Here is a 20,620-nt window from a genome sequence, read left to right as displayed (position 1 = left end):
AAAGAGAATAAAGAAACTATAAGCAGAAAAAGAAAAGAAAGGAAATAAGCCAAAGAAAAGGAAGTTGATACGTTAACCTCAAAACGATTCACCACATTACCAAAAAACAAAATGGCAACAGACGACATTTGTACATATAACTAGAAGAGTATTTCATGACTATTATACTCGTAGTTCAATGTCCGTAAGAAAATATAGAAATACAAAAGCTTTATACACATTATTTACAAAATATGATTTAGTGATAGGAAGCTATTGAGTGTATTGTAAGAAGAAACTCTGTGCAACCCACCAACCGCAGATTTCACATTAATTTAAATAGGCGAGTTTTCAAAAACGATAATCTTTATTCGGACATCTTTTATCGGATATCCAGCATAGATAGGTTGGGATTTTTGACACATATATCTGTTTTTTTTTCTAATGCCACTCAAGTTGCTGCTTGTTCTTTTAAAATTTTCAGATGCGTGTTAACATCGACCTATCTACAGCACAACATAGAAGTTGTTACCAACGCTTATTTTCTGGCGGAACGCGCTGGAACGGCGTTTCGGCACCTTTTTGTTGCATTTTTCATCATGGGACCAAAATATATGCGAATAATTGTGTTTTTAACATGATTTTTCTTTGAATTCCTCTTAGACCTCGAAAGTGTTAGTTGGACGAAAAGGAGGTTAAAAACGACAAAATTTCCGTGCAGTGAACAGTAGTCATCTCCCCGTCCGCTACATAATATTCTACACAGAGTTCACTACCTTTTTCTTCAGAAGAAATGTACTAGTTATTATTACTATTAATACAATCAAATAAGTGTGTCGCGATATCGTGGACGTTCAGTAAAGTGTGTCGTCAGTCAAAAGAGGTTGGGAACCTCTGCCTTAGACCACAACGCCACGGCGCGGGTCTCTGTTTATATTGTAACTTGTTATAAATGGCCTATTATTGATATTTATTAAATTATACGTTTCTGGATTTATCTCAGAAACGGATGGACCGAATTATTTTTGTTTTTGGTGGACGGATGAGATTTATATTCCTCTTTAAAATGATGATTCTGAAAATAGGACTGCAATTTGAAATTCAAAAGTGGAGGTGAGTGGGGGTGAAAGGGTGGAACAGAAAATTCAACCAGTAATGGTTTTGAATTTCCTCATCGGAAACTAAATCGACGTCTTTTCCCTCAAAATTGTGTCCACTGCATATTTAAAATTATTATTCAGAGTGGGAAGTTTTGAAATGAACACCCGGTATAATTGTTATTTCTTGGTACAATGCCTAGTGACGTCACAATATTATAGAGCTATGAGCATGGCGTGGTTTAATTTCACTGCCTCTGGTAACTCCTGAGCCTTCCCTCCCTAAGGAAGACAATTAGAGGCGTGATAATCACTGCCATAACAACTGCGGAAATTAATTAGTTATTTACGTCATACAGAATGGAAGACTCACCCGACCAATTCAACTCGTGTAGCATAGGAGTAATTCTGATGGTGCAAGTATCGTGACTTCTTGTAGGCATCTGAGTTAAAAATTTACACCATTACACGATTATTTGTCATTTTTGTATAGTTGTTTTTAAATATAAAATTTAATATTCATAAAGTTTTTTTGGGTATTAATATAAGACATTTATTAATATATTTTACATGCTAAAAAATTCTGTAGATCTAAACGAGTTTTCCTTTAACCTGATAATTACAGACTAGCAGTGATGCTTAAGATGTCTCTGTCAACCATTTCTTCAATAGGCCTATAAACCGTAACAATGATATGTAGGTTAATAACTTTCACTGCATATTGATGGAGTGCAATAGTACGAGTACAAAGAAATGAAAATAATGTACACGGCACAAAATAACAGACTTGCATCACTGCATGCTCTACATCTAAACTACAAGTTAATTTTTTAAGCCAATTCTCGTATGTCTATTTAAACTCTGTAGATGTTTATATTTCGGGACATACTTTTAGATAATAATTCTCTTCTCTGATGCAATTATTTTGGAGACATACAGACAATTGTGTTTAATTTGTCACTTCACTTTACATAAAAAGATTCACGAATATAATTGTTACAGCCTACACTGAATAGATCGCAATGTTAAGCTATTTTTTTCAAGTAAATATTATTTGTTGTTTTACAACTTAATAATAATAATAATAATAATAATAATAATAATAATAATAATGATAATAATAATAGTAATAATAATAGTAATAATAATAATAATAATAATGTTATATTAATAGTAGATTATTTTGGTAACACGTTTAATATTTAAGAAGAATGTTCAAATGTGCACATGAAGTGTAATACAAATTTTTCCTGTTAAGAGGAGATAAGATGTATTCATATAGAAATCCCTCTTCATTAGTTCTTTAGAACTGAGATATTAAATTTCACCCCACTTTCTATACCGGTAATTTATGATTTTGTGTGGAATTAAAGAGACACAAGAATTATGTCGTGTAAATGCTAAAAAATCTCATTATATCTCGCAAAAAAGCAAAGCATATGCAACGTAAATTTTCCACATTATAATTCTTGTATAGAATCCTTAATGAATACGGTAAGAAGGTTATGTTGCTCGTAATATCATCGTATAAAACCATTAGAGAAGCATTGCCATCTGATGATATTCTCTTTAAGGTTGCTAGGAAACTAATTTAACATTTTGTTAAAAGAAGAAGAGCGACTCCGGTCTTGTACAATAACTCACCTGAGTGAATCTTGATAATCCCGTTTATGAATGAGTGGAAGAGCTCAATTCCCGGGATGAATATCTAGATTTAGTATTTATGTAATTTTATTGGTGTATTTGTGAACATTAGGCTACATAATTTGCAACGTTCTCTTTTACAAATGAATTTTATAATCTGACATGAGTTTAAACAGATTCGACACAGGAAATGAAGCATCATTTTCTACGAACCTGTAAAAAGACAGCATTTCCAACGAGAAAACTGGCACTGGAAGCAAGGTTTCAAGATTTCCTGCATTTATTTTCCACACTCACTTTCCGCACGCTTCCTAATAAATGCATCTATGCAAAAACATTTTCTTCTTAATTAACACTTTAATAATAATAATAATAATAATAATAATAATAATAATAATAATAATAATAATAATAATAATAATAATAATACTACTTACTTACTTACTGGCTTTTAAGGAACCCGGAGGTTCATTGCCGCCCTCACATAAGTCCGCCATTGGTCCCTATCCTGAGCAAGATTAATCCATTCTCTATCATCATATCTCACCTCCCTCAAATCCATTTTAATATTACGTCTCGGCCTCCCTAAAGGTCTTTTTCCCTCCGGCCTCCCAACTAACACTCTATATGCATTTCTGGATTCGCCCATATGTGCTACATGCCCTGCCCATCTCAAACGTCTGGATTTAATGTTCCTAATTATGTCAGGTGAAGAATACAATGCGTGCAGTTCTGTGTTGTGTAACTTTCTCCATTCTCCTGCAACGTCATCCCTCTTAGCCCCAAATATTTTCCTAAGCACCTTATTCTCAAACACCCTTAACCTATGTTCCTCTCTCAAAGTGAGAGTCCAAGTTTCACAACCATAAAGAACAACCGGTAATATAACTGTTTTATAAATTCTAGCTTTCAGATTTTTTGACAGCAGACTGGATGATAAAAGCTTCTCAACCGAATAATAACAGGCATTTCCCATATTTATTCTGTGTTTAATTTCCTCCCGAGTATCATTTATGTTTGTTACTGTTGCTCCAAGATATTTGAACTTCTCCACCTCTTCAAAAGATAAATTTCCAATTTTTATATTTCCATTTCGTACAATATTCTGATCACGAGACATAATCATATACTTTGTCTTTTCGGGATTTACTTCCAAACCTATCTCTTTACTTGATTCCAGTAAAATTCCCGTATTTTCCCTAATCGTTTGTGTATTTTCTCCTAACATATTCACGTCATCCGCATAGATAAGCAGCTGATGTAACCCATTCAATTCCAAACCCTCTCTGTTATCCTGAACTTTCCTAATGCCATACTCTAGAGCAAAGTTAAAAAGTAAAGGTGATAGTGCATCTCCTTGCTTTAGCCCACAGTGAATTGGAAAAGCATCTGACAGAAACTGACCTATACGATCTCTGCTGTAAGTTTCAAGAGACACATTTTAATTAATCGAACTAGTTTCTTGGGAATACCAAATTCAATAAGAATATCATATAAAACTTCTCTCTTAACCGAGTCATATGCCTTTTTGAAATCTATGAATAACTAAATAATAATAATAATAATAATAATAATAATAATAATAATAATAATAATAATAATAATTGACTGAAGCATTCTACAATGATTTACAAATTGTCATTAGTGGTTAATATTAATATACATAGTAAATTCGTTGGTTTCGTTTTCATCACCAGAATCCATTATTTTTTACCCAAATTATCAGCCGACTAAAAATTTACTATTACTAGATTTATTATAATTAGTTTTGCTGGAGTTATTTTCATTCAGCATTGTCAGGACTTGAGAACCCATCTGGCATTTCTCATCCTAGATAATTTGAAATGCATTATTATTATTATTATTATTATTATTATTATTATTGTGAAGTGGTAGGAAATCAGTTGAGGGTAGTTTCCCGTTGCGAGAAATTTGCATGCTGATGGTATGTTTTCCGTGCTGTCAAACAGCACCCGCAAACTGCTCGCAATGTTGCCTGTAACAGCCACCCACACCGAATACGAGTGGGGGTTGGAGGGAGAGGATGGGACATTCATCACTGAGTGAGTGTGGTTTCGCGTCACGCAGTTCGACTGTCTCTTGCATAATTAGGTTCAGCAGGCCGTGGCCAGGGCTTTAGGTTTGCCAGAGAACTCTCATAACTAGCAGCGAATTCCTTCACTTGTTCTCTCCGATCCTTGTGTCCATGGACACACATTGCACGTCATGTATGGTCATTACAAAGCGATTACCGCGCTCCAGGAGACCGTGACCACGCACTGCTCATCTTGTCCTATGAGCTGAATTAGTTTCTTTGTTTAGCTATGTTTCCAACCAACATAAAGAACTTCGATAACCTAAGATTTTAAAATTGCCTTTTTGAACGAAAAGTTACATTTGTTCGGATCAAATTTCTGCACATTTAAAGCATAAAACTAATTTTTTTTCAATCATTTATTATGATAATACACTGCTCTCTCAAATTAACTGAGCATATTTGGAATTAAATCAAAGTATTTCCCAAACAACACTATGAAATTTCATATAAAATAATTTTTATCTCGTAAAGGAAGCAAAAACGAGCAAAATTGTATGAAACTTTTTTGATTGAAATATTTGAAAAAAAAAACCCTCTGAAATTAATGACATTACTTACGGGTCACCTTGTATGTTTATATGCCCAATCAAATCCACACAAAATCGTCAATCGAAACATAATTTGTCGTGCTTGCTGTCCTAATGGTTACCAATACTGCCATTATAATCGAAATTTGCGGGTTAAAATCCGATCGACGGCTTTGATTATTTTAGGAGCAGTAAAAGAGCTTGATGTTACTTCATCTGGAAGTATAATAAAGTTGAGTTTTCGTAGACTATTACAACAACTGTCCAGTGTGCCAAGCGACGATATAAAACAAAAGACGCGAAAACGAATGAGCTATAGCTGCAATGCTTGGAAAAAGTGGCATAAGTCAGTTTCCACAAAAAGTTTTTATTAACTTATTGACAAATTACGGAACATGTGCTCGCTTAGCAAAAGAGACATAAGTATTTCTCCCATTAGACTAATTCATACAGAATAAAATCAAATCGACATAAACCAGTGTGAAGATAGTTTTTTCCTTCTTCTGTAAAATTAATATTTTTGACTTGTGCCACTTTTCCCGAGCACCACAGATATAAAAAATTGAATAATCTTTTAAATTTAAGTATCATAATCTAGAGGGTGAAACCTAAAATGCAATTACCACTGGTTTTAAACTTCCCTCTCAATATCTAAATTGGTGTGTTTTTTGTTTAAATTAAATTGAGTAAATAGTTATTTAGACTGGCAAGTTTTTATATGGAAGCCCTGTATATTTACTTCTAGTTAAAGAATCCTGTTCCTAATTGAGAGGGTTGCTGGACAATTTTACTGGCCAGTCGTTTCTTTACTCAATAATTTATCTTGCGGCCATCTTTGCGGACCAACGTAAGCAGAAACGATAAAGCGATAGGCTGCAGTGCGCTCGGACTCTCGAAAAAATTTCTAGGAATGTACAGCTGTCAAAAAAAAAAAGTGGCCACACTCGTGAACAGCGAATATTTTCAAAGTCCACTTCGGGTCGCGGCGATGTTACACGATGCATGTGCTTGTACAAGCAGTTCCGGAACTATGAAAGTGTTCCATATCTGCGCCTCGTAGACCGGCGGTAGAGTGCTTGTTTAATGATTCAAAGGTCGTGGGTTCGGGCCTTCTTCAAGTTTTCATTTTATTTTTTAATCGTTCTTTAGCGATGTAAATGATATTCAAATTATCATTTATATCCAGTTATCGTTCTTTATGGATATCACGTTATTTATATTTTGTTATCGTTCTTTAGAGATATGAATAAAATTCAGGTCATCATTTGTATTCTGTTATCGTATTATAACGATATGAATAATAATTATTATTGTATCTCCAATGGGAGTTAGCCCTATTTTACATATGTATGTTAGGGCTATAGTTTTATACACAAAAAAAGATAAGCATAAAGAGAAATGGAAAAGAAAATTAAATTAGCTTACGCGATGTAAACAAAACATAAACAATCCGTAAATTAGGCATTGCGATTGCAAAACAAATATCAGTTATCAATTTGAAACATACAAAAACATTAACAACACATATACGTAACACTTCTATAACACAAATATGCAGCTTTCTGTACCATACATCATAAATTAATACACAATAGTCACACAAATACAATCAAACTATAATTACGATATTGCGACGACATCAAGCATCCCATAACTGACTCACATACATAACAAATCAAGCATCCGTTACAACACATACACTTCAACATAGTAACCACACTTTTAAAAGTTACAAATTTGGCTCCAAGAAGAATAAATAGGACACTGTTACTAATTACTATTCTTCTACAATTTCTTAAATACATCTGTAATAAATCTGTGAAATTCCGATATGAATAATATTCACGTTTTTTATATTGTTATCGTTCTTTAGCGATTTAAATAATATTCAAGTTATCATTTATATTCTGTTTTCCTTCATTAGCATTATAAAACAATATTCAAGTTATTTATATTGTTATTGTTCTTTCGCAATATATTAATTAAACAAACCGATATTTATCATTTATATTCTGTTATCGTTCTTTAGTGATACTGTATAAATAATATTCAAGTTATTTATATTGTAATCGTCCTTTAGCGATATAAATAACATAAATTTAATATTAGGTTTGGAAAAATCCAGTTGCATAATACTGGTATTAGTTTTTCTTTTTGTATTATTACATTATAATATCTTGAACCACAATAAAATGAAAAGGAGTAACAAGGAATTGAACCTGAGACGTTGACATCTAAATTCCGACGTTCGTCCGCTGAGCTACGAGAGCAAAAGTGTGGAAACATTTTCGGAAAAATTGGCCCAATCACACTCTAAGATTTTCTGATGATTCGTAGAAGCTAGTCCAGGATGCGGGGGGCAAAGACTAATTGAGATTTCCCGGTCTCTGACCGGGTCAAACATCCTGATAGAATTAATATTTAGCCCTTGCCGTGACTTTCGGTGAAGTCCGGAGGGCCCAATTAGTAAAATCCACTCTCCTCATCTCCACGCTTGGGCCCCCTGGAATTTAATGAGATGCGAAAGAGATAGTGGTGTGCGGAAAGCAACGGGATGTTACCGCATTTAGGCCTATCCTTCCCAAGAAAACTGCAAACATGAACAAAGGAAGCTTTTAATAGAAGAAGAAGGATCTTCTGCGGACCTCTGGAAAAAGAACTAAGGAAGAGACTAGTGAAGTGCTTTGTGTGGAGTGTGGCATTGTATGGGGAAAGAACATGGACATTACGACGAAATGAAGAGAAACGAATTGAAGCATTTGAAATGTGGATGTGGAGAAGAACGGTGCGTGTAAAGTGGACAGACAGAATAAGAAATAAAATTGTGTTTGAAAAAGTGAGTGAAGAAAGAATGATGCTGAAACTGATTAGAAAGAGAAAAAGGAATTGGTTGGGTCTCTGGTTGAAAAGAATAATAGACGACATTAGGATACGTGGATCATATGCGGAGACTAAGAGGAAGGCAGAAAATAGGAAAGATTGGAGATTGCTGGGTTTGCAATGAAAGACCTGCCCATGGACAGAACATTTATGTGTGTATGTTTAGAATGCCTGGAATATCGTGTCTAAGAACAGTCGCTATTTGCAAAGACTAGTCAATTCCATGCCCACTCGACTGCAAGATGATCGAGATAAGAGGAAGATAGACTAAATATTGAATTGTGGCTTTTTGTTTTGTTTTTTTGAACGCTTAATTGTTTGAATGTTTTAAGGCCGACGCCAGTAAATTTATTATGTTTATGCCACGAAAGATATTTTATTGAGAATAAAATCTTTTTTCTTTCCATTTGCAGCCACAATATCATAATGATAAGATAAAGTCATGGCATAATATATTAATGAACCTGATGTTAATTACTAAAATAATCATAAAAGAGAAAGGAGCCATTATGTCTAGTTTGTCTCTCTCAAAAACAGAACAAAAAAGGACATAAAAAGCACGAGGTTGTAGTCGAACGCAGGACCTCATGAATAAGAGGCCTGAACGCTACCATTATGCTATCGAATAACACACAGTATACTTCAATTATAACTGTAGATATCAGGCAACGTGGTCCAACAACATGTAACATCGCCTATTCCGAATTGTAGCGAAGATACCCGAAGGAAACTTTGTTTCAGGAGAGCGGCCACTTTTTCTTTTGACAGCTGTACATTAAGCACATTTTCCAGATTGTCATGTGGACTTATGCTTTGCGTATAAATTCGGATTATTATAATAATATTACTTCGTAAATAAGTTGAGGAATTTTATGTCTTCATGGAGACAGTTATACAGACACAAACAACCAAAAAAAAAAAAAAAACGAAAACAAAATATAGATTTTGTAAGTGTATAAAAGACAGGAAGTCCGTCCAGATATCGGAAAGTTGGTTGTCATGGAGAGGGGCTCGGCCCAGGAACATCATCGCATCGCGTTTTGGCAGCCACACGTGTGCCCGGATACTTGACCCTCAGGAGCGTTGCCCTGCAATGACCGAGTTTGAGAACGCGCAACACTAGAGAGTCTGCTTTCGCACCTCGCCAATTGCCCATCATAACCTCGTGGACTGTAGCGGTCCCGTGTTTGAACCCTGACATCTCATAGTATAAAATTTGTATTTGACGGAACAATATGGAGCAGGTATCCAACTGAATAATTTCGAGGGAAAAATTGTTCCGGGGCCGGTTATCGAACCCGGGACCTTTGGTTTACCGTACCAACGCTCTACCAACTGAGCTACCCGGGAATTCTACCCGACACCGATCCAATTCCTCCCTCTATATCCACATACAGTACCTCAAAGTGGGCTGAAAACCGTCAAGCAACCAACTTCGAGTGCACACTAACTCCGTGTGACTTACATTGTGGTTTTCTGTTAACGAACAGTGACTTTACAGGGAGTTATACTTGAAATCTTGATTTGCATAATATACGTCACTGTTCGTTAACAGAAAACCACAATGTAAGTCACACGGAGTTAGTGTGCACTCGAAGTTGGTTGCTTGACGGTTGTCAGCCCACTTTGAGGTATGTGGATATAGAGGGAGGAATTGGATCGGTATCGGGTAGAGTTCCCGGGTAGCTCAGTTGGTAGAGCGTTGGTACGGTGAACCAAAGGTCCCGGGTTCGATACCCGGCCCCGGAACAATTTTTCCCTCGAAATTATTCAAATAAACTTTACAGGGAGTTATACCTGAAATCTTGATTTGCAGGTATCCAACTATTTCAAGAGTCTCTGGAAATTTTTGTTAGAGAAACTCATTCCTGAAGTTATGTCGTTTATTTTTGAGACACCCAGTATTAAAAATACAGTTAACTGACCTGTTGATAGAGGAACATAAACCGGAACTCACCTGAAACAAAGAAACAAATAAAATAAGTGAAAATCGCTAATATATAACAAGAGAATATAATTATAATGGTGATGACGTCAGTGAGGTTAATAATGATTCCAGTTATTTTTTTATTTACTCAATCTTCCTCAACTTGGTGAGGTTGCCAAAGACAAAGAATGTTAAACAGTAACATTTAAGATGACATTAAAAATGTCTTACAAGAAATTTGTTTACAATAAAATAAAATTTACAGTAGATAATATTTCACATAATGGAAATTTGCAGTAAAATAAAAAATACAGATCAAAATAGAATGAGAAAATTTAATTTGAATTGAAATACAAGTGTCGCTGTAAAATCTGTAGAGAATCCTTTAAGGCTACCATAGAAATTTCCTTAATTGTAGTTGTTGGGACTCCAAATTTATGACAGAATGACACGAATTGTTTTGTTATGGTCCCTCTAGCGCCCACCATTAATCCGATCACTTCTATATTCCTGAGTTTATATGATGTTTTGTAATAATGGATAGTTGGTTCATAAATTCTGCTTTCCTTTGGATTCTTGGATTGATTCTGATCCGTCTCGAATCTAATGGTCGAGTTCAGAATATAACCTTTTGTCTCTCCAGGTTTAGATGTTATAATATCAATACGCCGATCACTTGCGGTATCAGCTATTCCATGGACTTCTTCATAGGTAGTGTAACCATTGAACTTAGGGCATGTTGCGATTACAGACCCCATCTTGTGATGTCTGCTGTTACGAAGAGTTTCGCCAATGGGCATGAACCCAAGACATGAGCCAAAGTTTCAACCTCACTGTGGCATCGCCTACACTGGTTATTGTCTTGAGTTCTGCCTGGAACAGCTCGTACAGGAGCAACATTACCGGTCATCTTCAGCGCATCTCTCCACTCGGAGCTAGAAAGGCCTGTATGATGTCTGACCCAGCTGTTTGCGGGAGTGAAGTCTTGATATAAGCTGACCTCTTTACCTTTCTTTGGCAGTTGACACCATTTATTAAATTCTTCAAGGCGCAAAATTTTCCTCATTTAACGTCAGTTTTATTTAAAGGAATTATAGAGAAATGATGACATCACGTGGCGGTTACAATTGAGTAACAAAATAAGAACTGTAAGGGGAAGCTGGAGTTCCTTGAGAGAATCTACCCGACAATAGCTTTCTTCATAACAAGTTTCATGGCAGGTACTTGGATTCGAATACAGATATTTTCGTTAGAGAGCCGTTTGGTCCATTTGAATACAGAAGCGAAGATGAAAGTTATGAAACAAAAGGTATCAATTCTTTAAGATTGTTTGAACCAAAATGTAACACTGCTACATTATTTAATGTTAGTAGTAATTTAGACCCAATAATATATAACTAATTTATATTTAAATATCCTAATCTTGTCAATTCTAATAGTTCTACACCTTTTCCAGTTGTATTTAAGAAAATAACAATTTAATTTCAGATATCATTTTTATTTCAGATTAGTAAATTTAATTTCAAATTAGTCAATTGTATTTCAGATGGTATCAAATGTATTTCAGATTTGTCAATTGTAGTTCAGATGGTATCAAATGTATTTCAGATTTTGTATCTTCAATTTTTTGTTTTATTTTTATTCTTATAAGTATATTCGGTTTCATATAAGGATTTTTGAAAAGGTGCTGTACTGTACTGTACTTCTTATTGCAGTAATAAATTCCAAAGTTATTTATCGAATTATTACATACATACCAACAATATAAATTGACGAATGTATTACTGTACATAGTCAATTTAATTTCAGAAAATAAGCAATACATTTAAGATTACATACAGATAGTCACTTTTATTTCACAAAATGACAAATGTAGGCCTACTTGAGGTTTTAACATATATTAAAAAAAATGGAAAATGGATTTAAAAAATCCTCAATTTTATTGCATTTTAGCGTCCGACAGACATATTCTCCATAGCTATAAAGTTACAGCATGATGAATTGTACTGTGTTGTGCTGCACGAGCACAATCACCACCAACTTCTGAAATACAAAATATGATAGTTTCTGAAATACAATTGATGTTTTCTGAAATGCGGTTGATATTATCTGAAATTAAATTGACTAATCTGAAATAGAAATGATAATCTTACTATCTGAAATTAAATTGACGAATCTGAAATAGAAATGATAATCTTACTATCTGAAATTAAATTGACTAATCTGAAATAGAAATGATAATCTTACTATCTGAAATTAAATTGACGAATCTGAAATAGAAATGATAATCTTACTATCTGAAATTAAATTGACTAATCTGAAATAGAAATGATAATCTTACTATCTGAAATTAAATTGACTAATCTGAAATAGAAATGATAATCTTACTATCTGAAATTAAATTGACGAATCTGAAATACAATCGATGTTTTCTGAAATACAATTGATATTATCTGAAATTGAATTGACTAATCTGAAATACAATGGATAATTTTTAAAATTAAATTGTTATTTTCTGAAATACAAGTGGAAAAGGTGTAGTATTAAATTTAAAAATTATGTATAGATTTTAATAAATAATGAAAAATTGTAAATTCAGATTTATATATTCTTATTGTGTAGTAGACATAAGACAAATTGTATTATATAGGCCTACTTCTTAATTTAAATTCAGGAATCCGCCCGTGAGCACAGTTCTATTCTTTCAGGGATGAGCTAAAGTTTTATCTGTTTATATTATATTTTATGTTACAATTATTAGCAAAATAAATACAAATACAAATGAAAATAAGATTTCACTTTTGCAAGATCAGAAATAAGAGACACATTCTGGAGCCTACAGCTACATTTGGCGCGTTATCAAATCTGAGATAAGGGGAAACAGTTTCCATTCAGGTGCCTTAATGAAGCCCACTACAACCTGGGCTGCCAAAAGTTCAACTACATTTAACCCGAGTGATGTAATTTTCCCTTTATCTCGGAATCTTTACGACCTGCAGATTTCTCGTGACCCTCTATTTACCGCTACCGCACATTTGGCAGAGATTATAGTGTGTGGTCGCTGTTTTCGACTTCAAAGCTCAAGCATTTCCAAGGAACTGAACACTACACAACATGCATAATGTTATACCAGCACGACAATCTTCGTTGCAAATGGGTGTATTATAAAGATCAGAAGACTGAAACTGTTATGGTTTCCCATTTCCATATCAAATTGACAGAAGTACCAGAGTAATATATTCGTCGTTGATTTTATGAAACCTCCTATGTGACAGTACAGAAAATAATTTTTAAGGAGGAAGAAAAAATTAATTACATACCAATAAGCCTACACTGATGCTCAATGATGTCATTTATGTTCATCATATTCACCAACGTTTTCTACAGAATTATTTCATATTTTTATGTGCGCCCACTGATGTTTAATTATTTTTTTCTTCCTCCTGAAAAAATATTTTCTGTACTGTCACGTAAGAGGTTTCATAAAAACAACTACGATACGTGTTATACAGAACAGAAGAAAATTAAAATTGTCTTGGTTTCTCCCTATCGAGGAGGAAGTAAACAATAGACTAAAGGATAACATAAGTCGCCTTGACAACGTGTGCTGCATTAAAGGAAACAAATGTTTCCCCCTTATTTCAATGAAAATGAACGCTAATATCTGTTGCCATGGCAAAAAATGTTTACAATGAACCAATCGAAATACCATATTATTTCTTCCTACAATAAGAAATCAAAGTAAGTATTAAAATAAATTGACAGTGGATTTTTATATCTCACTGATTGATTACATTTTTATTTTTGGTGTTATTATTTCATTAATGTTATATTATATTTAATTTTAATGAGAGGATTATGAGAACGAATTGATACTAATATAATATTTGTTGTTGTTTATTGTTAGTAAAATAACATGTACAAAAATACAATCTTAGTTATTCCCTGAAGGAGTAAAATCTCGTGCTCAGGGAGATATCTAAACACAAAGATAATTATTTGACACAAACTGGGTCAAGAAAAAAATTATAGAAATAACTAAACTTTAAAAATACAATTTCAATTTTAACAATTAAAATCATACAATTACGTATACATATTAAATCAATATATATTCTTTAAAAAGTAAATTCCTAACGCTATTTTTGAAATTTATGATACTAAAATTTTCGAAATTTGGGTATTTATCAATTATTTTATTGTATAACCTTGGACCAAAGTAGGTACCATGGCTCAGAGCTGTGCTTGTGAAACACTTTGGTTCCTCTAGTCGTGTAAAATCGGATCTTTTAGTTCCATATTTATGATGATGCAATTTGAATTTATTACGATTTTTATGTATGAAGATTAATACGGCAATATAAGAAATCTGTTTAATTTTCAAAACATTAAAATCAGTGAACAAAAGCTCGGATGATAGTATGTTCTAATTATATATATATATATATAATTTGTGCATAAACTATGGTTGACTAATTATACTTTAGTTATTGAGCAAATTCAGCCTTCTTTCATTGTCCGATGTGGACTCGTATCAATCAATCAATCAATCAATCAATCAATCAATCAATCAATCAATCAATCAATCAATCAATCAATCAATCAATCAATCAATCAATCAATCAATCAATCAATCAATCAATCAATCAATCAATCAATCAATCAATCAATCAATCAATCAATCAAACAATCAATCAATCAATCAATCAATCAATCAATCAATCAATCAATCAATCAATCAATCAATCAACCAACCAATCAATCAATCAATCAATTTGACAGAGGTGGAGCCAGAATGAATTTTAACGGCAGACGGAGTATTTAACTCATGCCTCCATGTTAATTATAGAATGCAATGCCCGAAGAAGCGCAATTCCAACGAAGAGAACGTGGACATCAATAGTTCACAAAAATGGACTCCTTTTCTTTAAAATCATGATGATGGTAAGTGTCGTATAGTAAGTTCGGTTCCACTTAATAAGCACCGTTGAAGTCACTGCTTGTGTACATATTGTGTCTGTGTGTATGTATGTGTTCCGCTTTAAAGATATGGAGAAAGAAATTAATTTCCCTTAAGATAATAGACATTCTCTTTAAACGTAAGTTCTATGCTCGAATAAAAATATAAGTTGCATTTCAAATGGCGATATCTATATCATTAATAGATAGCTGTTTTTGAATTTAAAAAGTTAATGTGGGTCATGATATTAATTTACAAATAGCTTGGAAGTAAGATAAGACAATAGTGTGATGTAGAGAATGTCACAAAATTCAACTGCACTAGAGAGGGAAGAATGTGAAGAATTAGGAAAAAGCAGCATTCAACGTCGTTTCCAAGATATCTAGATACATGTACTGCAGCGAGTTGCGACATTCATTTCTAACAATATGGCGAACCCCTTGAATAAATTACTCACCGATAAAACTTATTTATTATTTTCTGCCAAACGTGCGTCTGAGATTTCTAAAGAAGCAATGTTATGGGTCTTCCATTTCTCCGACGTGCACAGCTCCATTTGCTTACAATGCACTATGTCACGTTACTGTCAATAAAATTACATGTGAGTCTTCCAAGCTTTATGCAAACAATTCCATTCTCAAATAACAGCAATGCATCACCTGGCATTGTGTACGCAGGACCACACGGCCATCTAAAAACCACATTTCAATGGCACGGCTAGCAAAGCTCCTGGAAAACACAGGAGGCCTTGCCGTAAGCCATAAAACAAAACATAGCGTCACCGTCAGCAAATGCAAATACATGCAAATGCCGGAAATAACAAGACTCGTTTTATTAAAGATATCCCACGCAGCAGCGAAACAGAGGCAGGAGGAACCGCGCCGGAACCATCTCGAGGTGTCAATATTTGCACTCGGTTGTTTGGCCTGAAGTACAAGCCTTACGAGACTGATATTAATATCGCTATTAACAATTCAGCGGGGCTTATAATGAAACACTATCTACCTAGCTAAAGCTTGGAACAAAAACGTGAAGTCACGTAGCCAAATAACCTATGGCAGATGGTCTTACGAGTACACTGGGAAAATGGAGTACGGTAGCACAGAATATGAACGGGCTAGAGTAAAGAGAAGCAGAATATTAAGAAAATAAAAAAATAGTCTTAAGTATAACATTAAACGGGGTGAGTAAAAGGTATGGAAAAATGCTTGTAACTTTCTTATTTCTAATTTTATAAAGAAACTATTTATACAAAAGTTGTAGGGTATAAAAGAAGGAATATTTTGAACAAATCTTCAAGTACTATGCTTTTCATTTATAAAGAGTGTGCCAATGAATCTGTTTTTTTAATGGCACCATGTACTTATTTCCCCATTTTTGGATTCTTCAGGTCTCAGTACGTACAAAATCATATATTTTTTGTCATTTATAAACTATTCTTTTGTAAAAATTACCTCTTTTGATGGCAATGTATGTGTACTGAATAAAGGGAAATTTTAATGTTTCAGTACATCAATTTTGAGGAGGCTTTGGATTAAACAATTGCAGACAAAAGTTAATAAAAACAATTGAATAACAATGATTAAAAATTAAACAATTGCAAAGACAGATTGATGCATTTTTGGCAGTAAATGGGGGCCATTTTGAGCACATTTTGTGAAATGAAATCAGCACGTGATACAACACAACAATGATAATTTTGGTTTTACTGGGTTTTATTGCTTTAAAATCCATGTATTGCATTACTATTGCAGTTAAATTTCAATGGTGCTTATCCTACAATGTGTATTTTTTAAATTATAAGTTTAAATATAATACTAATATTGTTACTGAATTGTTTTATTAGTTTTTTCACTTGTTTCTATTAGCTTTTGTCTGCAATTGTTTAAACCAACGCCTCCTCAAAATGATGTACTGAAGGATTACAATTTTCCTTTATTCAGTACATATATATTTCCATCAAAAGATGTAATTTTTACAAAATAATATTTATAAATGACAAAAAAAGAAGATTTTGTACGTACTGAGACCTGGAGAATTAAAAAATGTAGAAATAAGTAGGGCTTACATGGTACTATTTAAAAAAAAACAGACTCATTGGAACACTCTTTATAAGTGAAAAGCATAGTATTTGAAAACACGTTTAAAATATTCCATATTTGATATCCTACAGCTTTTGTATAAGTAGTTTCTTCATAAAATTAGAAATAAGAAAGTTACAAGCATTGTTCCATACTTTTTACTCACTCTGTATAGCATAACAGGACAGAAGAGAAGAGAAGAGAAGAGAAGAGAAGAGAAGAGAAGAGAAGAGAAGAGAAGAGAAGAGAAGAGAAGAGAAGAGAAGAGAAGAGAAGATCAATAATTTAGCCTAAGCACAAAAAACAGGAAACAAAACAGAAAAGGGAAAGACAGAATGGAATCAGGTAGAACAGAAAATATTAAAAGAACACTAAAGTGGAATAAAATAAGAATAATATACTGATTAAATGCTATGTAATAAAAGAGAAAATGAAGATATGGGAGACGAAAAATTTAAAGCAATAAAGTAGACAATACAAAACAGGAAATACATGGAATGCGACAGACTTCTAGAATACAGACTAGGATGGAAGAGCGCATAATATGTAACCAGTAATGTTTCTGAGCATGGGGTTAGGGGTCGGTGCATAGCAGGTGCGCTTCCCAACCAAGCGGTCAGTAGTTCGATTCCCGACGTGGACGAAGATCGACCTCCAGTCCACGGGTTTGAGTGTATTACACTTGTCCTGTGACGTCATCACCTTGGCTCTGCGTTGTGCTAACCACACGGTAAAAACGAGTTTAAACTTGGAAAACAGAGAAAGAAAAGTTTATGGAAAATGGAGGAACTTCCTATCACAAGGTTAAAAATCTGATAGTCTGTTTAATTAGAAGTGTTTGAAGTCAAGGTTAGAGACAATGAGTAGGAGGAGGAGTAGGGCGTCATCTGCTGGAGTGACAAACAAGACAAAACAATTGGATCTCGTATCCTGTCACGGCCGGATGCTGGCGCTGATGTCGCTTATTCGAAATAGTGTCAGCATTCTCAACACAAGGTGCAAATTATATACTCACATTATTTATAAAAATATCAGTACGTCTTGTAAATGGTTCGACAATAATTCTGTTACAATTTTTTAATTGTTCAATAACACAGTACGGAAAAAGTGCGCAGTTACTAAAACATTTAACAATTTCAAGAATTTAATACTAAAAATCAAATAAAATACAATGAAATATCGTTTTTTGTTTAGTAAACTGTCCGAAGACAGGTATTAGAATGACAACAGGGTTGTTTCCGATCTCTGGAAACGATTTTTGAATGACGTCATGTGCGTCAGGAGACACACGACAGCTGAACTGTGGTGAGAGGTGACAGACCAGTAGTGAGTGATTTCATAGTCAGAGTGCACGGTGTCTCACAACAGCAATGCCCAAGAAAATCGAACCTTTTTCGGAGGGGTACATTACGACCTTTTCCGATGCCAATTATAGTTAAGTGAAAATAATAGAAGCCTGCAAAAACCGTGGTTTCGTTATTTTCAAGAAAGGCATCTTCTGTGTACTTAATAAGACTGGTAAAGCTCGGATAGGATTAATTTGCATCATCTTCTGGGATGGTGCGGCTTGTGACGAGGGATGGATTTACTTGCTTTTTCCCCCTGTAGAATTAATCTCATCCCATCTTTGCCAGTCGTATTAAGTACACAGAAGATATCTATCTTGAAAATAACGAAACCACGTTTTTTGTAGACTCCTATTATTTTCACGTAACTGTACTTGGCATCGGAAAGTGTCGTAATATATCCCTCCGAAAAAGGCTCGATTTTCTTGGGCATTGCTGCTGTGAGACACCGTGCACTCTGACTATGAAATCACTCACTGCTGATCTGCCACCTCTCACCACAGTTCAGCTGTCTTGTGACTCCTGACGCACATGCCATTCAAAAATCGCTTCCAGAGATCGGAAACAACCTTGTATTACACTTTTACTACGTCATACTACTTTTGATCAATAAAACGGTATGGAACGACGTGTTTCAATCAATCATGGCTGTTTATCCTACAATTTTTATCACCTCCTTAGCATTTGTTTGTTTTTATCATCTCCCTAGCATCTGTTTCTTTGTTTGCCAACATTGTATTTTCAATAATTGTACCTTTTACAATGATTCATGTTTATTTCATCATCCTTAATTAAAACTTTTCTAGCATTTATCTTGTTTATATTACTTAGGTTATGTTATAGCTTCTGCTGTATGGGATTATGGATAGTCACGTATCAGAGATTGTTTAATATATATCGATAATTGAAGTGGAATGCAACTGTTTTAATAAAAATGAAAATGAATCAACAAAGCCTTGTTGACTAGTAATCGTCCATGTGAATATTGTATAGTTGGCACAGCTGGTAACAAGAAAACAGCCAGTCATAATACACTACTGCCATCTAGCGGAATATTTGTAATGATGAGATGGTACAATAATACATTTTCAAGACAGTTTAATATTTTTGTAAGTCAATTAATATTTTATTGTATTAGAGTACTTTATTTCTTCTAATTTTTATAAAGGCCTACTGTCTTCTAATCGTCTAATAGTCAATTAAATCCCACTCAAGTTCTGATTTTCTCTAGATAAATCAACATTCTCTAGTGAGATTACTGTTGAAAATATTTTCTACGGCACAAAGTATTACTAATAGTCCTATACGTAGCAATCAAAAACTAATAAACGATATTTTTTTCTCCACTACTCATTACCCCCAAACAAAATAGCAATTTAAGAATGTATCTTATCTCTGAATAGAAGTAAATATCAGCAAAACTACAAATTTTATTTTACAAATAGGAGAATAAGTATTCAGTATACATTTCGATAAAAACATGTAATTATATGCACAATCAAGTGCTTGTAAAATTCTTCGGAGGCCTAATTATTAAAGAAATATCACTTTCGCATATATTCGAGAATTTATATGGCATTTTACTTACAAATTCGGTCTCTATAATTTACCGACACGCATATGACAATCCATATTGAGATCGTAAGTTCCAGGGGAGAGAGATGTCAAACAGGTAGTCTGCCTCCAGGGGGAGCGTAATTGAAATGCATATGTGTGCTCTACGAGCTAATTGCAAGAGGAGAAGTCATTAATCGAACCAATGAATCGGCGAGAACTGGAGCGCCACGCCTCAAGCTGGGTGGATAGCAGTCAGGTGCCGGAACATTCACAGGGCGTGAAGTATGAATCCAAGCATTATTAACCCCGGCTTTTGTCTTCCTGGGTGTTCTAACATTACCTTGCTTGCAACTGAAAGCGAAATTCCGGAAGAGAAGGGTGAAATTTTGTGGGACGATAAGATACTCACTTCCGAAGAGAATAACATTGCGATTCCGAGTGATAAGCTTATAACACCTGAAAATCGGAAAAATCACTGGTTGGCTAGTAGTTCGAACCATCAACTTTCCTGTTTTATGGATAAA

The 20,620-nt window shown here is 34.0% G+C and overlaps 1 protein-coding gene and 2 non-coding genes across 3 annotated transcripts in view; 1 reads left to right on the top strand and 2 right to left on the bottom strand.

The window, feature by feature from the left end:
* The window catches only part of LOC138714927 (uncharacterized), a 285,934-nt gene that overhangs the window by 136,257 nt on the left and 129,057 nt on the right, over positions 1–20,620 (bottom strand). The gene's annotated exons all lie outside the window — the stretch shown is intronic.
* On the bottom strand, positions 9,503–9,575 carry TRNAT-GGU (transfer RNA threonine (anticodon GGU)). Its single transcript has one exon. It is a non-coding gene; the product is annotated as a tRNA-Thr (tRNA).
* TRNAT-GGU (transfer RNA threonine (anticodon GGU)) lies at positions 9,902–9,974 on the top strand. Its single transcript has one exon. It is a non-coding gene; the product is annotated as a tRNA-Thr (tRNA).

This window comes from Periplaneta americana, chromosome 15, assembly GCF_040183065.1.
Source record: "Periplaneta americana isolate PAMFEO1 chromosome 15, P.americana_PAMFEO1_priV1, whole genome shotgun sequence".
In the NCBI taxonomy this organism is placed as follows: domain Eukaryota; kingdom Metazoa; phylum Arthropoda; class Insecta; order Blattodea; family Blattidae; genus Periplaneta; species Periplaneta americana.
This window is presented reverse-complemented; position numbering and strand designations above follow the sequence as displayed.